General features: G+C 38.9%; 2 long non-coding RNA genes across 19 annotated transcripts in view; one reads left to right on the top strand and one right to left on the bottom strand.

The window, feature by feature from the left end:
* LOC106557669 overlaps window positions 1–17100 on the top strand; it is a 228826-nt gene that overhangs the window by 99770 nt on the left and 111956 nt on the right. The gene's annotated exons all lie outside the window — the stretch shown is intronic.
* LOC111092122 overlaps window positions 1–17100 on the bottom strand; it is a 208116-nt gene that overhangs the window by 91785 nt on the left and 99231 nt on the right. The gene's annotated exons all lie outside the window — the stretch shown is intronic.

The raw sequence follows: 17100 nt of genomic DNA on the forward strand, positions 1-17100 counted from the left end.
AAATTCTTCTACCAGGAGACACGATGATTCCACTGAACTGGAAGTAAAAACTGCTACCTGGACACATTGGATTCTTCATGCCTCTGACTCAACAGGCAAAAAAGGGAGTTCCTGTGTTGGCTGGGTGAATGACCCAGGTCGCAGTGGGAGAGTGGACTACTACTGCATGATGGAGAGCCGGTAGGGTGACTGTTCAAATTACCATGCCCAGTGATTAAGTTCAATGGAAAAATACAATATCTCAATCTAGGCAGGAGTGCTATTGGCTCAGACTCTTGAGTGAAGGTTTTTGTCACCCTACCAGGTAAAGGATGGTGATCAGTGAGGTGCTTGCTGAAGACAAAGGGAATACAGATTTTTTTAAAAGATTTTATGTATTTATTGAGACACACAGAGAGAGAGAGAGAGAGAGAGAGGCAGAGACACAGGCAGAGGGAGAAGCAGGCTCCATGCAGGGAGCCCGACGTGGGACTCGATCCCGGTTCTCCCGGATCACACCCCCGGCGGCAGGGGGCGCTACACTGCTGCGCCATTGGGGCTGCCTGGGATTACAGAATTGACAAGAGAAGGAGGTAGCCAGTAAATACTAGCTACGACCTAATGCCCGATTACAGAAATGAGGACAAAAATTTTCATGAATATTTCCTCTTTTTTTGTTATAAATATACTTGTGTGTCTGAATATAAGAGAACAATATTTTTGTTTCCTTCTCTCTCTTATTTCCTTATGTAAAATATGATGTATTGACTATATCACAGTATTTATTTTTGTTTTTGGGGGTTTTTGTTTGTTTGTTTCTTTCTTTTTTTTTTCACAGTGTTTAAATATTAGTTTCATATTATAGTACTTAAATCATGGAGGACTTCACCTCCCCTACTGGGGAAGGGATTGGCATGTTTTTAGTTGCACCTAGAATAGTTGAATCATGTGAGGCCAAATTAAGGCCTTGTTGTTGTCTTTATTTGGAGATTACGTACAGTTTAAAGAGATGTGTATAGGTGCCAAGCTGACAAGGGATGGACTTGTAATGTTTAATTTTATGTATCTATTTGACTGAGTCATGAGGTGCTCAGACATTTGATCAAAAACCATTCTGGGTGTGGCTGTGAGGGCGTTTCTAGATGAGATAACATCCAAATCAGTAAATTGAGCAAAGCAGACTACCCTCCCTAATGTGGCTGGGCTTCTTCCAGTCAGTTGAAGACCTGAATAAAATAAAAACACCTGACCTTTCCATGAGTAAGAGAGAACCTCTCCTGCGTGATTGCCTTCAAGCTGGGACATTATTTTGTTGTGTTGTGTTTTCCCTGCCTTCAGACTCGAACTGAAACATTGGTTCTTCTTGGGTCTCAAGCCTGCTGGCATTCATACTGGATCTATACTCTCTGCTCTCTTAGGTCTCTGGCTTGCCAAATATAGATCTTGGGGCTTGTCAGCCTCTGTGATCATGTATGCCAATGCCTTTATAATACATTTTAAATTTTAATACATATAAATTATATATGTGAAATGGTATTGGTTCTGTTTCTCTGGAGAATTCTAATACAGATGTCAAAATTATCTTTGAAAATGAATTAGGTGGAATTAAGGATTTTAGTTGGGACTTTTGTAGAAAAGATTCTGTGGAGTTTTGAGGTGTTTGAGTGCTTTCCTTTTGGAATTTCCACTAAGGAAGCTGATTTGAGTAGTAATTTGGTCCTCTACATGTCCAGGTAGACATGTAGAGATAAAATTTCAAGGCTTAAGTTGTTTCATCTGGGAAGGCTGGGACCTGATCACACTTCAAAAACAGGGATGAAGATATGGGTAGGGAAATACCATTCAACAAATATATGAGTGCTAACTTTGTGTTAGATTCTGAAGAGTCCCCAGTGGAGAAAAATGACCTCATGGAGCACACTACCTAGTGAGAAAGAAAGACATTCTCAACACAAGTGCTCCAGTAAATTCATAATCGCAAATTCTGGTGCTATTTTCAGGGATGTAGTAAATTCTCCAAGAGCATGTCCAATAGAAAAACTTAATCTCATCTACCGAATCAGAAATAGATTCTACTACACAGAACAAAATCTGAAGGATGAGAAACAGGCAACCAAGAGAAGAGGTGAAGAAAGATTATTCCAGAGCAAGAGAAAGTTTGTGGAACCACCCTGAATCAAAGCTAGAGGACAAAATATTCATTTAGCCAACCTAAAGATGGGTATCTAGAGCCTACTGAATGAACTCCTGAGGACTCTTCTTCCCAGATTTCCTTTCCAAATGGCTTTTGGCTATTTTGTCTAATGGAATGGAAGAGCAAGTGAATAGAGGGCAGAAGAAAGGAGCAAACCAGTGTATTTCTCCCTTTACCTCTATCTACCTTGATTACACCTCTGTTAATAGCTGTGTATCTTCTATGGCTCCAGCTCTAACTTGACAACCCTTCTGCCCATGGTCCCAAAAGGGATGATAATCTTGTCTTCTGTCAGGTGGTCAGGATAATCTCGTCTTTTACCCTAACTCTTGGGTTCCTGCAACATAGTCTCTATGTTGAAATTTCATCCTTAACTGCGGTTATGTTTTCTTGCTTTTGCTGATCTTTTGGAGAACTCAATTCACCTTTGGGCATCTTAAACCTTCTACTCCCAGGGTAATCCAACACCTGTATTAAAATCTCCCTGTTGAAAATATTTAGAGTAGTTTCTGTTGCCTAATAGAAGGCTTGATCAACATACATAGAAATAAGAACTGGGATCAATACTTGATCCCAGGCTGGCTTCACAGATATTTTTTTTTTAAGATTGTATTTATTTATTTATTTGAGAAAGAGAGAGAGAGCACTAACAGGGGGAGGGGTAGAGGGAGAGGAAAAAGCAGGCTCCCAGCTGAGTGGGGAGCCTGACGCAAAGCTCAATCGTGGAACCCCAGAATCATGACCTGAGGTGAAGGCAGACATTAAGCCAACTGAGCCACCCAGCACCCTTCCACAAGTGTATTTTTAACTATTATTTTATAGTGTCAAAAATCAAATTGCCAAATAAATAGATGCCTGAGTAGAAACTAAAATTGGCCAACAAAGTTGATATTTGATTATCTATTAACTTACAGATTTGGGATTATACTATACACACATAACTGCATAAAAGATACATACATATGTTTTACATATATTCTAAATATATCTGATTATTGAAACCTCAGGGCTCAGTAAACTCATCTTACACTTTGAATGTGAAGCAATTATTTAAACATTGCTTTTCAAGGGCTTACTATATACTAGAGATTATTCTAGGTATTGGGAATGCAATGGGGAGAAAAAACTTCAAAGAACATACTTTTCAATAGCAAGAGGTAAACAATAGACACATAAATGAATATATGAGAAAATTAGATGGAACTCACTTATATGAGAATAATAAGCTAGGTAATAGGATAGAGAGTGTATAATATGATATTTAAATTATATTAAAAATAAAAATAAATAAATTGCATTTAAGAATACAACTGTTAGGAGGAAAACAATGCCTTTCCCACTGGATAATTTAACTCACAGAGCAACTGTTTCAGGAAGCCTATTTATTAGTTGCATCTCTAATTTACATAGTTATGAATACTCATAGATGAATATGTTTATATATATACACACATGTATATACATACAATAATTATGTATACATTATTTATATAAATGGTCAAATATTAATTGTATAGTCTATATAATTTTTCAACTGTTTATTTTCACAGTGGTTGTATCATTTATACAACTATTTGTGAACTCCAAGAAAAACCATACTTCCGTTTTTTTGTGTTTTTTATCGGCAAAACCTGGAAATACCTCCAGGTGGTGATGTTTCTTCTAAAAGGAGACATTTCTGACATTTCCTGTTTTGTTTGTTTTCTTTTTAAGATACTAATTAATTCATTCAAATTTAGTGGTATATTTGTCTGCTAATTCTAACACCTGGATCAGTTCGGGGTTGGTTTGGCATGATTTATTTGTTTCCCCATTGGCCATCTCTTCCTTGTTCTTTGCATGCCTGCTAAGAGTTGATTGGATATCAAACATTATCAATTTCACCTCTTGAGTGCTTCATAATAATAATATTTTGTATTTCTCTAAATACTGTTGAATTTTGTTTAGGGATAATTATTTGGAAACAGTTTATCTTTCTGTCTTGTTTTTCAGATTTGCTAGGTGAGCCTGGCAGTGTCCAATCTAGGGCTAATTATTTCTCACTACTGAGGCAAGATCTTTCAGTGTACTCCACACAGTGTCCCATAAATCTTGAGGTTCTCTAGTCTGGCTAATGGGAACAGGAAGTATTTCCAGTTCCTGTGAGTCTAGTTATACTGTGTCAAGTAGCTTCCTCATACACATGAAGTGATCAGTACACAAGGGATCCACCCACAGACCTCCAGAGCTCTCTCTCTCTGTGCAACTCTCTTCTCTGGTTCTTTGCCCTGTCAATTTTAGCTATGTTGTTTGCTGCAGACTCTCAACAATATCTTCCCACAGTCAAGAGTCCACTGGGCTCTTCCGGAGCACCCCTTTCTATGCTGTGGCCTGGAAACTATCTTAAGGCAGTCATCTAGAGTAATGGAAAGGTTCATCTAATTTTTTTATCAGCTCTCAGGCATCACTGATGTCGTCTCATGTCCAGTGCCTTGAAAACTGATGTCTCATATATTTGGTCTGTTTTTGTCTTGTTTTAGATGGGAGGGTAAACATTGTGTTTACCCTGTTATTTCATCTTGGCCAGAAGTGGAAGTCACTTCCTTTCTTTTTAACCAATATTCCTGATAATTTCTTTTGTTGTATTGTTCTTGATATTTATTCATTCAAAATTTATTGAGCAATTTAGTTATGAATCACACTAATGCTAAGGATATCAATTTGATCCCCTCACTCAACAAATTAAGCCCAGAAATTAGACACAGAAATGAGGGGGTAGACTTTTTTCCCCTACAATCTAGTCCTATTTTTTCTATTTTTAATTATTCTAAGTTATTATAAGAAATTTGAATACTTTATGTAGACAAAAGTAATAATGACATTAAAGTTAAGGCTTCTCTAGAATAAGGATTGTATCATCTCTTTAGTTTAGAAGGGTAAAAGGGAACTATTAAGAATTACAGATAGAGCTTCTCAAACTAACATGTATATGCATCTTTTTTGTTGCCATTAAAATGCCAATTCTCATTCAAAAGGTCTCAGATGAAATGAGATATGTTGCATTTGTAATAAACAACTAGAGGATGTAGGTATTTTTAGGTGATATATTTGGTTTTGGGAATGAGTCCCCTTTGGACTGAACATAAAATTTTAGTTGGGAATGAGGATGAAACCCAAAGTATAAAAGACATTAAATCTGGTGCAATTGATCTCTTTGTAGTTGGGCATTGTAAGGCCATGGTAGGGTAAACTGTAAGGCAAGGTCTATGTATTATCTGTCCATGTATTTCAAGATCTTGACACAACGTGCTGGCTTATAAGAACTTTTCAATAAATTTTTGCTAAAATGACCTAAATAGAACATTAGGGTAGTAAAATTTCCTTGGAGAAGTTTAATCCCATGATTTTTTAATTTTCAGGGTCATATCTACCCTTATAAAAATCTGTAGAGAGCATATGCAGAGAAGCACCAAATTTTTATACAAATGAATGCATATATGCACCTCCTAAAAACCTTTCATGGGCCATCTAGGATTTTTAAACCTTTTAATTTTTATATACACTGACACTGTTAATGAACAGAAATTTTAAATTCTTGACCCAAATCCCAGGGCTGATCATTGGCAGAACTTTTATTATCTCCTGAGTCTGTTAATTTCCAATGATTTCCCCTCTCTTCCATTACACTATACTTTTTTCTAAAAGGAATACATTTTCCATTCCCAACAAAGAGGATGGACTCCATTGTGTAAAACTAAATGAGCTGACTACTGGGAGTTGTAATTGTGTCTTGGGTTTACTGGCCTGGGAATCTCCAGTGTAAGCATGTGTTGTTCCCTGGGGGAATTGCTTAAGTGCAAGCAGGACCACCTGTTGCTAAATGCTTCCTTGAGCAGGGATCAGTACCAAAGGGGATGTGAATGTTAATGTGAAGTTGTCTCCAGCCAAAGTAAAGTAAGAAGCTTATACTTTTATCCAGATGACTTTAGCATATAGATTTTTGCATCCTGAGTTATCAAAAGAATTGGCACCATTCTCTCTCTGACTCCCAAGTGGGTGTTATACAGTTACAGTAATTGCCCATGGGTCATAAAAAAATGGATGCTAGACATTGTGGATCATGGGCACATATGGACAATAGGCACATAACAATAGTTGGAAGACACCTTCCGGTATAGAATCTGTCATAAATGGATTTGCTACGATTCAGAAATGATTGGCCAGCAGCACTAAAAATAAAACAAAGTTAAAACCAAATACCCATGTAGGTCCCAATAATAAGAGGCAACCAAAGGAAGAACCTTAGGCAGTCTGCTTTCTTATGTGCGGCAGGAGAATATGTTTCAGGATTTTTCCCAACAACAAAATACAAGAAGAGTGTCTCTGGGAGTTGTTTTGGTTAACATGTGAGAGGCTAGATCACTGGGCTGAGAACTTGGAACACAAAACACAATGCCCTGGAGCACAAGAGGATGTGAGACTAGCTAGAAAAAGAAAGCTTCCATGTTCCATGTTCCAACATTGCTTCCATGTTGATCTTTTTAATGTCTTGTGAAAGGTAAGGTCTGGTTCAGTACCATCAAGGCATATAGGCAGTCAACAATTTGCTGCTCTTTTATTAAAATGTTGATTTGATTCTTGCTCATTTACTTGAGATCTTCCCAGTTTAATCTATTGATTTGTTTAATCTTTTCCTGCTGGTCTTGAACTAGGTCATCGGAATAACTCTTAACATTTAACTAGAGTCATTAAAAGTAAATAGACATTTGAGAATAGCGTAATTGGTTGTGAAGGCATTTCCAAGGTGGAGAGGCCAAAGGTGGCAAAGTCAGTCCATGTGGGCATGCTGGCTTTGAGACCTGACTTACTCAGCAGTTCTCCAACACGACTAAAGACTTCCTATAGCTTCAGGCACTAATTTGTCCGAGGACTGTTGTAAGACTTTGGCTAAAGAAAACCAGAAAGCCTATGAAAACATGGCTTACTAATAACACATCCCAGCTGTTCGCTCCCTGTTAAAATGTAGAGAATGACGTGTTTTGGAATAGCTTAAGTACTCTGCTGGGTGTGTTTTTAGGACTGTACCGAATCTTAACAGCATGAGCCCTGTTCATTTTAATCGGGGCTGTGTAGTTTAAATTTGTCTCAGACCCCAGCTTTTTGCTCTTGATATGTCCTGTTCAGTATATGGCTAACTCAAGTAGGAAGGTAGCTTTATGCCTCCTGTTAGACTTTTTTGAAGATAAATTACCACTCCTCTTTGTCTTACCTGAAGCAATAATCCTCAAATTGTTGTATGCAGAAGGGCATGTATAAGAATCACCTAGAACACTTGTTAAATCACAGACCGCTTGGATGCCTCCTAAGGGACTGATTCTGTTGATCTGAGGTGGAGCTTAAAAATCTGCATTTTCAATGAACTCCTTGGTGCCAATTCTGGGGCTAACCTTTGGGTGGCACTGCCTTGGACCCCTGGTCCACAGCCCTATCCCAACCCACAGGACTTTATTCATATCAGAGATTTTATAACACAGCATTTACTATACTAAAATTAAATTAATAGATAATATAAACCTCCCACACACTTATTTTAAGTCAATATAATGCTCTAAATATATTATAAAATACATTGTAAAAGAAATTAAGAGGAAAATAATTTATGATAAAATAAGTATTTCAACATGTAAATACTTAGGCACAACTGCATATTAATGTATAATTTAATTGTCAATGGTTACACTCACTTGAGGGTCACCCTGAATTTCAGTTAAAATGCAGGTGTGTTATATTGCCACTCAGCTATGAGGAGTGGTGTGCCTTCTGTGAGGTGATTCTCTGAAATACTAAACAATTCTTGAAAAGTGCCAAAGAAAACAAAAGGCACATTCTCTCAATATGTATGATAGTTACAATTAAAATGGTGTAAGAAAGAGATTTTGTACTTTTATACAGAATGAAGTTAAGTTTTAGGTTTGGGTATTTTTTAAACTCATTTCTTTTTTTTTTCTTTTTTTTTTTTTTTAATTTTTATTTATTTGTGACAGTCACAGAGAGAGAGAGAGAGAATGAGGCAGAGACACAGGCAGAGGGAGAAGCAGGCTCCATGCACCGGGAGCCTGACGTGGGATTCGATCCCGGGTCTCCAGGATCGCGCCCTGGGCCAAAGGCAGGCGCTAAACCGCTGCGCCACCCAGGGATCCCTAAACTCATTTCTTATGCACATGAATGTCAGATGCGACCTGAGACATTTCTTATTTCTCCACTGTGTGCAATTATCTAACACATTTCAGGGCATCTACAATTCCAGGTCCCCAGCCACTAAATACCATGCCAAACATTGTGACAACCTCCAAATTCCCCTAGTGACTAAGGACACATCTGAAATAGAATGTCGCACACAATGCCTTGGAGATAGTAGGAAATTCATCATTTAAAAAAATTAAAGAGAAATACTCTTCTATGCTGAAGGGGGATTGGTCACTGGATACATTTTTTTAGACCTGCCATATCCAGTGACTGTTTTTCAAAAAAATAAAACCTCAACAACAATGATCAATTACATTTTTCTTTACACTAGTTATTTTTACTTCAAATAAGTATTAGACATCTTCACCACTGTGCGTTTACATCATTATTCCAATCAGCTTGTAAATCAGCTGACAAAAAAGAGCAGCCTTTGGGTCATACTCAGCAACTGAGTGGGAAAATGTCATGCATACAATTGCATGCAGCTGTGGTCTATACCTGGAGTGACAGTGTGCCCTGCTTTGCCTCGGACAGTTCTGGTTTACACCTGTGTTTCTGGTGTAATTATAAATAATTACATTCATTCTCAAAAGTGTCTCTATTTGGGCGATAAATTATACTGTCACCTTGGTTATACCTCACTAACAATTCCAGGTGCTAAAGAGCTTATATTTTTACCTTGTGTAACATAAGAAAAACTTTCCAAATGGAAACACTATGGCAATTTTTTTCTGCAACAAAATGGGACTAGACAATCCTTGATGTTAGGAGATTTTGATCCCATGTCCTCTATGAGGGTAATTTACTATAAACTGAGTCGAATATTTTCATTACCAACCATCGTAAGTGCAACATCCAACAATTTCTTGTGTTCTTTTTGTTTTTCTGTAACTTTCTCTTATTCTGACTGTATAACTACTATCTCACTCAGAACAATGAATGCATGCCATCTTCTTCCTCTGAAATTTTATGGCTAAGGGGACATTCACTAAGTGAAATGAAGAGAGTATGGATTCCCTTTATTCCAAAGCTTTGGGAATGGCAATCCATATCCAAATTGTAGAATCTAACTTAGTCTTGGAAGAAAACTAGGATCCTAATCTGCCCATTTTAGTGGTTTCAGCATCAGTCTCATAGCCCAAAGCCTTGTTTTGCCTTGGGATGAGCCTGGGAACCCACAAATCTCCTAAGTGCAACCTTCCTCTGATTACTTGGATCCTATAACTGAATATCTGCCTTTCCTGAGTCTGCTCCAACTGTTCTTACTAAATCTCAGCCTCTTTGGTTAGACTGCAAATACCCTGTAGTTTCTCTTCTTCTTTCCTCTAGGACATGGTCCTTATTCTTATCCTACAGAAAACTTTCACCCCACCCCAGAATTTGCTGCCTAATTCTAGATACTATCTCAGTAAAAGTAGCTGTTAGTAAAAAAAAAAAAAAAAAAAAAATCTGAACAGAAGCAATTGCCCAAGGTTCAAATAAATTTACTTAATTGTGATCTTGGGTCAGCTCTTCTATTCTCTTAACATTTTTTTTTCTCAAAGTAACCTATAGATAGTTCTTACTCCCTGAGAATCAAATGATACAATATTTGCAAAATGCCTAGAATTGAGTGGTGTTCAATAGAGCAGATTCTGGAACAGAAGTTCTATGTAAGAGTCATGGGAACCATATTTTCTCTGAGATGAATAAGGAACTGAATTTGAGTCCCAGCCTATATACTTTAAAGGCCATAATCAAAACTTGAATCCTTTGGAACCTGGGAGTCATGGCATTTAGGAATTGGTTTGGCTTTTCCAGCTGTCAAGTATAATCAAGATGGAGTCCAATAGAAGATGAAATGAAATAGTATAAGAAGTCTGACCCTATACATCCAAGAAGGAATATAGGGGCGATTCAGAAAAAAAAAAGAGCAAAAACTAGTAGGTACCCTCAGATTATCACATCCTATATTTCATTTAAACTCAGATCTCCTACTAAACAGGGAAGAAAAAACCCTGGTTGACAAAGTTAGCATGGCAAGCACGACATAAAGTCATCTTTCCAGATAGTAGCCTCTTCTTGATTCCTGCTTCAGACATAGTTAATGTTCCATATGTGAAGCACATAGCAAGGGCTCATCAGGAGCAGAAATATTAGTATCAGTAGGAGCAGTTTATTCATTAATGATGAATCAATTCTCTAAGTTCAAATTTTGGGGCAATCCTTACTGTAGAGCTGGAGCTAAGAAAAGACTTTCATAGCATCACTAAAACAAAACAAAACAAACAAAAAAGCCTATGTTTTCTATATACAAGCCCTAAGTGCAACACCTCCCAAGTAACAAGACACTCTAGATCATTACTGTCCAACAGAAATTTATGCAATGATGAAAATGTTGCATATCTGTGCTCTCCCTTATGTTATGGTAGCCACTAGCCACAGGTGGCTATTGAGCACTTGCAATGTGGCTAATATGACTTGGGACCTGAATTTTTCATTTTAATTAAATTTTAATTTAAATAGTTCCATATGGCTAGTGACTATGAAATTGAATACCACAGTTCTAGAGGAATCATCTTAAGTAGCAGATACTTGTTAACAATATCCATACCTCTTTCCCTGCATATTTATTAGGTTGCATATTGTACTATTTTTATGATCTTTTCCTTGTTTTTCCTTTCGTTCAAAGCTGCTACAGTCATTCATTTTAACCAGGTTTCTCTTGCATAAAATTTATTGGAGTGATTAGCACAAAATGGAATTTACCTCTGATCCTTTATAGCAGTTGCAAGATTAGTACCTTTTGGAGAAACAATCCCAACTGATGACCTATTTGCATTAGTCTTCCATTGGTCATTTTCATGAGAACTGTGGATTCTTGATATACTGGTGCACCAAAGGGATGAAAACACTGTGTCCAGGGGCTTCCTGCCAGGGTTATGTGCAGGTCACCGTGACCCAGCCAAAAAGCTACAGATACCATGGTGCATAACCTGCATCCTGATTGAACACATAGTTTAAAAAATTAGCCAGTCTTTTTGTGATAGATTTTTTTTGGGGGGGGGGGGCACTCAGTGATACATGTTTATGGTTTTGAGCCATACAAATAACAAATTGATTTCTTTAACTTTGATACATTCCTTTGCTAGATCAATGAAAAACTCATGCTCTATTGGAGAAGTTCTAATCAGTGAGTAAGGGATGATACCGCCAAAATTCTGGAAATATTGATTCTCCAGAAGGTCCTGCCAATGATAACAAATACTCCTTAATCCCAACATATGGATAAATCCTATTTTTTAAGATTTATTTATTTATTTGAGACAGAGAGAGAGAGAGAGAGGCAGAGACATAGGCAGAGGGAGAAGCAGGCTCCATGCAGGGAGCCCGACGTGGGACTTGATCCTGCGTCTCCAGGATCAGGCCATGGGCTGAAGGCTGCGCTAAACCGCTGAGCCAGCCAGGCTGCCCAGATAAATCCTATTTCAAGCCTTTTGCTAAAAATCAAGAATAGATTATCTGTTTAAAGAACAAAATGGTTCTATTGTAGTTGAAATTATTCCTTAAATAATTCATCTATGTATTTTGGTAGTTATTTTGCTTTCTCTCTAAATCTCTTACATGATACATTATTATAACATGAAATATTTGTAATGTTTATGAAGGGAAAAGCCACTGAATCTGCAGGTTTACTTAATTGAATGCAATCTGGTTAAGGACTTCAGAGGAAAGGACTTGAAGATGAGATGTAGAATATTTCAAATAAAATAAAGTAAAATAAAATAAATTATAGCACCCTTATTATTCCTATACAAACTTATAACCAGATTAACATTGTATATTCTATATTCCCTTTGGTTATCCTTAAAAGCAACAAAATACAGTGAAATATCAAGGATATTTATTTTTAAAATGAGAGTAACTGGGATCTGTACTATAATATTTAGTTAACTATTTCAGCTACCTGGGAACTACCACTCTCTCTCTCTGCTAAGAGAACCTGAAAGTTGATTATATATTATAAGATGTATAGCAATTATATTTCAGTCCCTAGGCTGGATATTCTTAAACTCTGAGATCACTATAGTAGATTAGATTATCATTCAGCACACATTTACTCCCTCACTCATTTCAATGGAAGAATGTACTGCACCCCACTCCATTGATTTGGGGCTTGACTGGCTATAGCCAGTGGAATGTGTGTGAAAGTACTGTTGTGCCAGTTCTGAGCCTGAGTGTTTAGAAACATCACATTTCCACTTGTGACCTCCACCTTGCAAAAAACACACATCAGGTTGCCAGAATGAGGTATGTTGAAGACATCTGCACCCAACCTACAGAGTGAAACAGAGCCCCCCCAGCTGAGCCCAGATCTGCTGAACTGCACTGAGCCTGCCATTCCATCAATGTGAGAATATCTTTATTTTGTATGCCACTGAGACTGTTTGGTTGTTGTTTCTTCTGGTAACAACTGCCTGCTACATTGAAGGTAAGTCACTTTTAAAAAAATAATAATGCCTTTCTGTAGTCTATGCATTGCTTCAGCATCTGTGCTTGTCATTTTTGTCTTCTCATACATGTAATCTCATCTTCTGAAGTTGCTAGAGAGTAGGAAAGGATGTTCTAGCTGCTTGCAACTCAAAATACAGCCCCGCTCTGGCACTTTTACCATCACCTTGGTGCTTATTCGACATGTACATCCTCAGGTGGCACTCCAGACCAACTGGATCATTATCTCTGGGGACGAGGCCCAAAAATCTGTGTTTTAACCAGTTTTCCAGGAAATGCTCCCCTCACGTTAAGGTGGTCACCATTTGCACAGGACTGTTTGGGTTTTAGCACTGAAAGTCCTTTCTGAGATCCCTTCAGAAGGTTGGTCAGTGGAAGAATCACTATAGTATCCTACAGTGATGAGACTTCTGAAGTACTGGGAAGGCACGGTTCCACCCAAGCTTATTTGTAAAAATACTTCTGAAATACTGTTAATACTTCGTGTCTTTTGGCAATGACCAGAGATTTCCCTTGCTAAGCTGTAAATCTCCACAGAAAGGTAATTCATGGAGCCTTTCCAAGTGGAGTGTATTGCTTCATGACAAGGGCAGCTTTTGCACAAGGAAGGGAGCAAGGATTCATAAGCTCCTCACTGACACTCTGTGTCTAAAGCATAAATGAAGGACAGTTTCAGATTTTTATGTGACCAGTATTTGCACTGAGCATTAGAATAGAATGAGACAGCAGGGTTAAACAAGGGGCAAGAAAAAACACTAACTGTATATTTCTAAGACTTCACAGTTCCACCATCATACTTATTTTTCCCACATGAATCCACACCCTTCAGAAACAGAATGGGGCCCCTTTTATCCCAGTTTCCTTAGGCAGCTTACTCATGTTCTACTGAACACTGGGCATGTAATTCCCTGTGTAGGTTAAGCAGTGGTGCCTTGTGATTTTGGGGTGCTCTGTTCTAGTCAACTTCTCCTAGCATGCATTGGAGCCCATCAGTCTGTGGGGCTCAGAGCAACCTAACCATCTTTGGATAGGAGCCATCCAAGACTTCACCCTGTGCCCTGAAGTCCTACACATGTGTAGGAGCCACAGGAAGCCCCTGGGATCAAAGAGAGCTGAGAGAGCCTCGATGGGGCTGCAGGAACATCGTGTCATTTACCCAAACCATCTGCGAGTGACATAAATACCAGCCGCTCAGAACACCTGCTCCAGATGACTCAGCACCACGTTGGGAAGCCAGCAGGGGGTTGAAATAAAAGAAAACAAAAACTTCAGTGACTGGAGCAAAACAAATCATCACATTTTGGCACCAGCTGCACTGGAAAGAAAAAAACAAAATGAAAGAAAGAAAATGAGTTGGCAATTTTTAGTCAACTTCCAGTCAGAGGGGTCTGCCAGCTGGATGCATCCAAGTTTGCATTGAGGGCAGGGGCAGGGAGGGAGAGGGTTTGAAAGAAAAACCAAGAAATATAAAATCCCAAAGACTTCCAACAGGAGTTTCGAGGGCCTGGTTTTCTAGATAAAGAGGAGCTGCTGCTGAACGTGTGACACAAAATGTTGACCACGACCTAGAAGGGATGGAGAAAAAGGGGCCTCAATGATACAGTGAAGAGGGAGTGAGCAGGTGTGGACTTCAGGGTGTGCCATGCCCTGGCAAGTAAGCCAGAGAAGCCCTGATGGGCCACTTCCTCTCACCTGTGAAGGCACTCGTTGATTTAAACACAGTCCTTCAAGAACTCTCTCAGAAAATGCCCCTGCAGCTTTAGCCACCATGAAGAAGGCTGGCCATGCAATTTCAAGATGTGAATACATCTTCAGTAGGAAAAGGAACACCTGATTGCCTATGAGCTCTTCTAATGAGGCAGTTTCTGGAATTTCAATTACTCTGGGGTGCCTACTGTTTATAGCATTGACCTTGTATTTTCTTTGGTAGAGACGAGCGATGTGATGAATGGCGGGCACACCACTTTCCGCCTCATCCACCAGATGAATGGCCGCAGATATTCTTGGCATCTGAAGTGGTCCAGGTGGTCCCTCTGGCCTGATTCCCTTGGCCAGTTTTCCTTTCTCATCTGGGAATTTTGACCCTCCTGCTTTCCAACTAATTGTATCATATTATCTCCTTTTTGTTCAAGACTGTCCTCTCAGCAAAAGGTTGCAAAATCTCAGGCTGTTGAGATAGAAAGTCTCAATTAACCTCTAACCTTGTTTCAGTGCCCGTGGCTTGGGTTATTCCTTACACCTAATCGTGGGCCCATTAACAAGTTGTGCGAAAACAAAACCAAACAAAAAAAAAAACTGTTTTGACCAGGCTGTAATTGCTGCTAAGTGACACTTAACAATGGCTCCCTTGTACCACTGCTAAATGGACAGTGTGGGCCACTCAGGCACGTTGCTAGATTTATTTGTGATAAGGGCCTCCCTGTATCTCTTTAAGCGGTTCATCCAGCAACTCCCTTGATTGAAGGGTGGTCATTTTTTGGATTGCCAGAACTGACAACATGGCACAAAGCACGAAGGACAACTCCCACGGAGGACTACGAAAGCCTTCCTCCCCTCCTGCTGCAAATATAATTAGTTTATGTTAGCTGGAAAAGGTCAGAGGTTGTCAAAGGGTAGCACAGTCTTTGTTTTTAGGCAAGATAGTGGAATAATTGCTTGATGCTCAGATCTGCAGGTGCTGTAAGGAGCTCATTTGGGCTTGGCAGCCTGCAGGGAAAGCTCATTTCCTCTGGAAAACCACGGAATTCCTTGTGACAGAGTCTATTTGCCGTGACAGGAGTGATTATCCATTCATGCCCTCAGGACAATACCTGCCACACTCTGCCTTCACCTCACTCCCATTTTCACACACTCCAGGCATTGAGCCCCCTTCCTCTCTTTACTTATGAGAACAGTGGGAGCATGAGCACACAGACCAACCTGGCTGATTTCATATGAATGTCTCTGGTATATCAGGATGTAAGGAGAGAGGGGTAAAGCGCAGGAGTTTATTCAAGAAAAGGGAGCTATCCAAAGGGGGAAAAAAAAAAGTAAGAGATACTCTCTACCATAAGGCTCTAAGTTAAATGTCACAGTTAGTTTTAAGTGAGAGGATAAAGAGTGAAGGAGAAGATTCTTTAAAAAGAAGGCCTGCTTCAAAATGGATCTCCTTTTCCCCCAAATTCACTTTGTTTTTCCTACTTGTCTCAAGAAATAGTAACAAGTTGTAATGAGATACCTAATTAACCTGGATTACAAGATCTTTAAATACCAAGGAAGTCTCTCTCTCTGTATTTACTCTCCAGTGGACTCATTTTGGCTGTGAGGAAATCCTTTTTTAGTCAATCTGGAGATGTTTTACGTATATGACCAGATTGCGCTTTCAGCCATCTGTGGAGGAAGGAAAGGAAAGTGATTCTAAGGCCAGGTAGTTCAGATTCTCTTACACCTGCCAGTTGTGTGAACTTGGTGGGACAAAGCATTCAACTACTTTGTTACAGGTTACATTTCTCCAACTGTAGAATGAGGAAAAGAATGCCTTATTACATTTCTTGCCCAATTGAGGTCAGGTTCAAAAGCATGTTTTAGAATTATCCCTTCCACTCCAACACATAGCTCAGTTGTGATAAAGCGAATGTGGATCTTGCTTTTAGTCTTTTTTCAAATCTCTGTTGCTGGTGGCTTAGGCGAAGGTCATCTTCGTGGTAGAAATTCTACACACTGGAAATTCTTGTTAAACCTTCCACTGAGAAACTGAAGGCTTATATTTGATAGCTAGTGTGCCTGACTCTTAAACGGTCCACCTAACAAGACATGTGTTGTTTCTCTTCTACTTTCCAGCTCGTTGCTTTTATCTGGCATCTCTGTAAAGGTCCTGAAATTATTTGCTAGCCTGCCATACCTTTGGTCTCTGCATAAATTATTCAGATTCAGAATTGGATTAAAGCAGAATTTTACACATACATAAAGAGATAATGAGATCAATACTGAGGGCAGCACCTGAATTAACTATATCTTGACAGTAATACACTTCATATGACTAATTTAGACAGGTTTGTAGCTTTGTGGTGGGCACTTAAAAAAATAAAGAACAGAAGTCTTTGATGTTTTCGGAGGCTGTGCCTTTAATGTGTTTTGACACCTGTTTTGGGGGGTACACACAAGTAATATGCCTGGAGAAATACTAGCTATGGAGGGTGAGTCAGAAATATAATTAACTGTGATGAAAAGAG

The sequence above is a fragment of the Canis lupus genome, chromosome 24 (assembly GCF_011100685.1).
Source record: "Canis lupus familiaris isolate Mischka breed German Shepherd chromosome 24, alternate assembly UU_Cfam_GSD_1.0, whole genome shotgun sequence".
Taxonomy (NCBI): domain Eukaryota; kingdom Metazoa; phylum Chordata; class Mammalia; order Carnivora; family Canidae; genus Canis; species Canis lupus.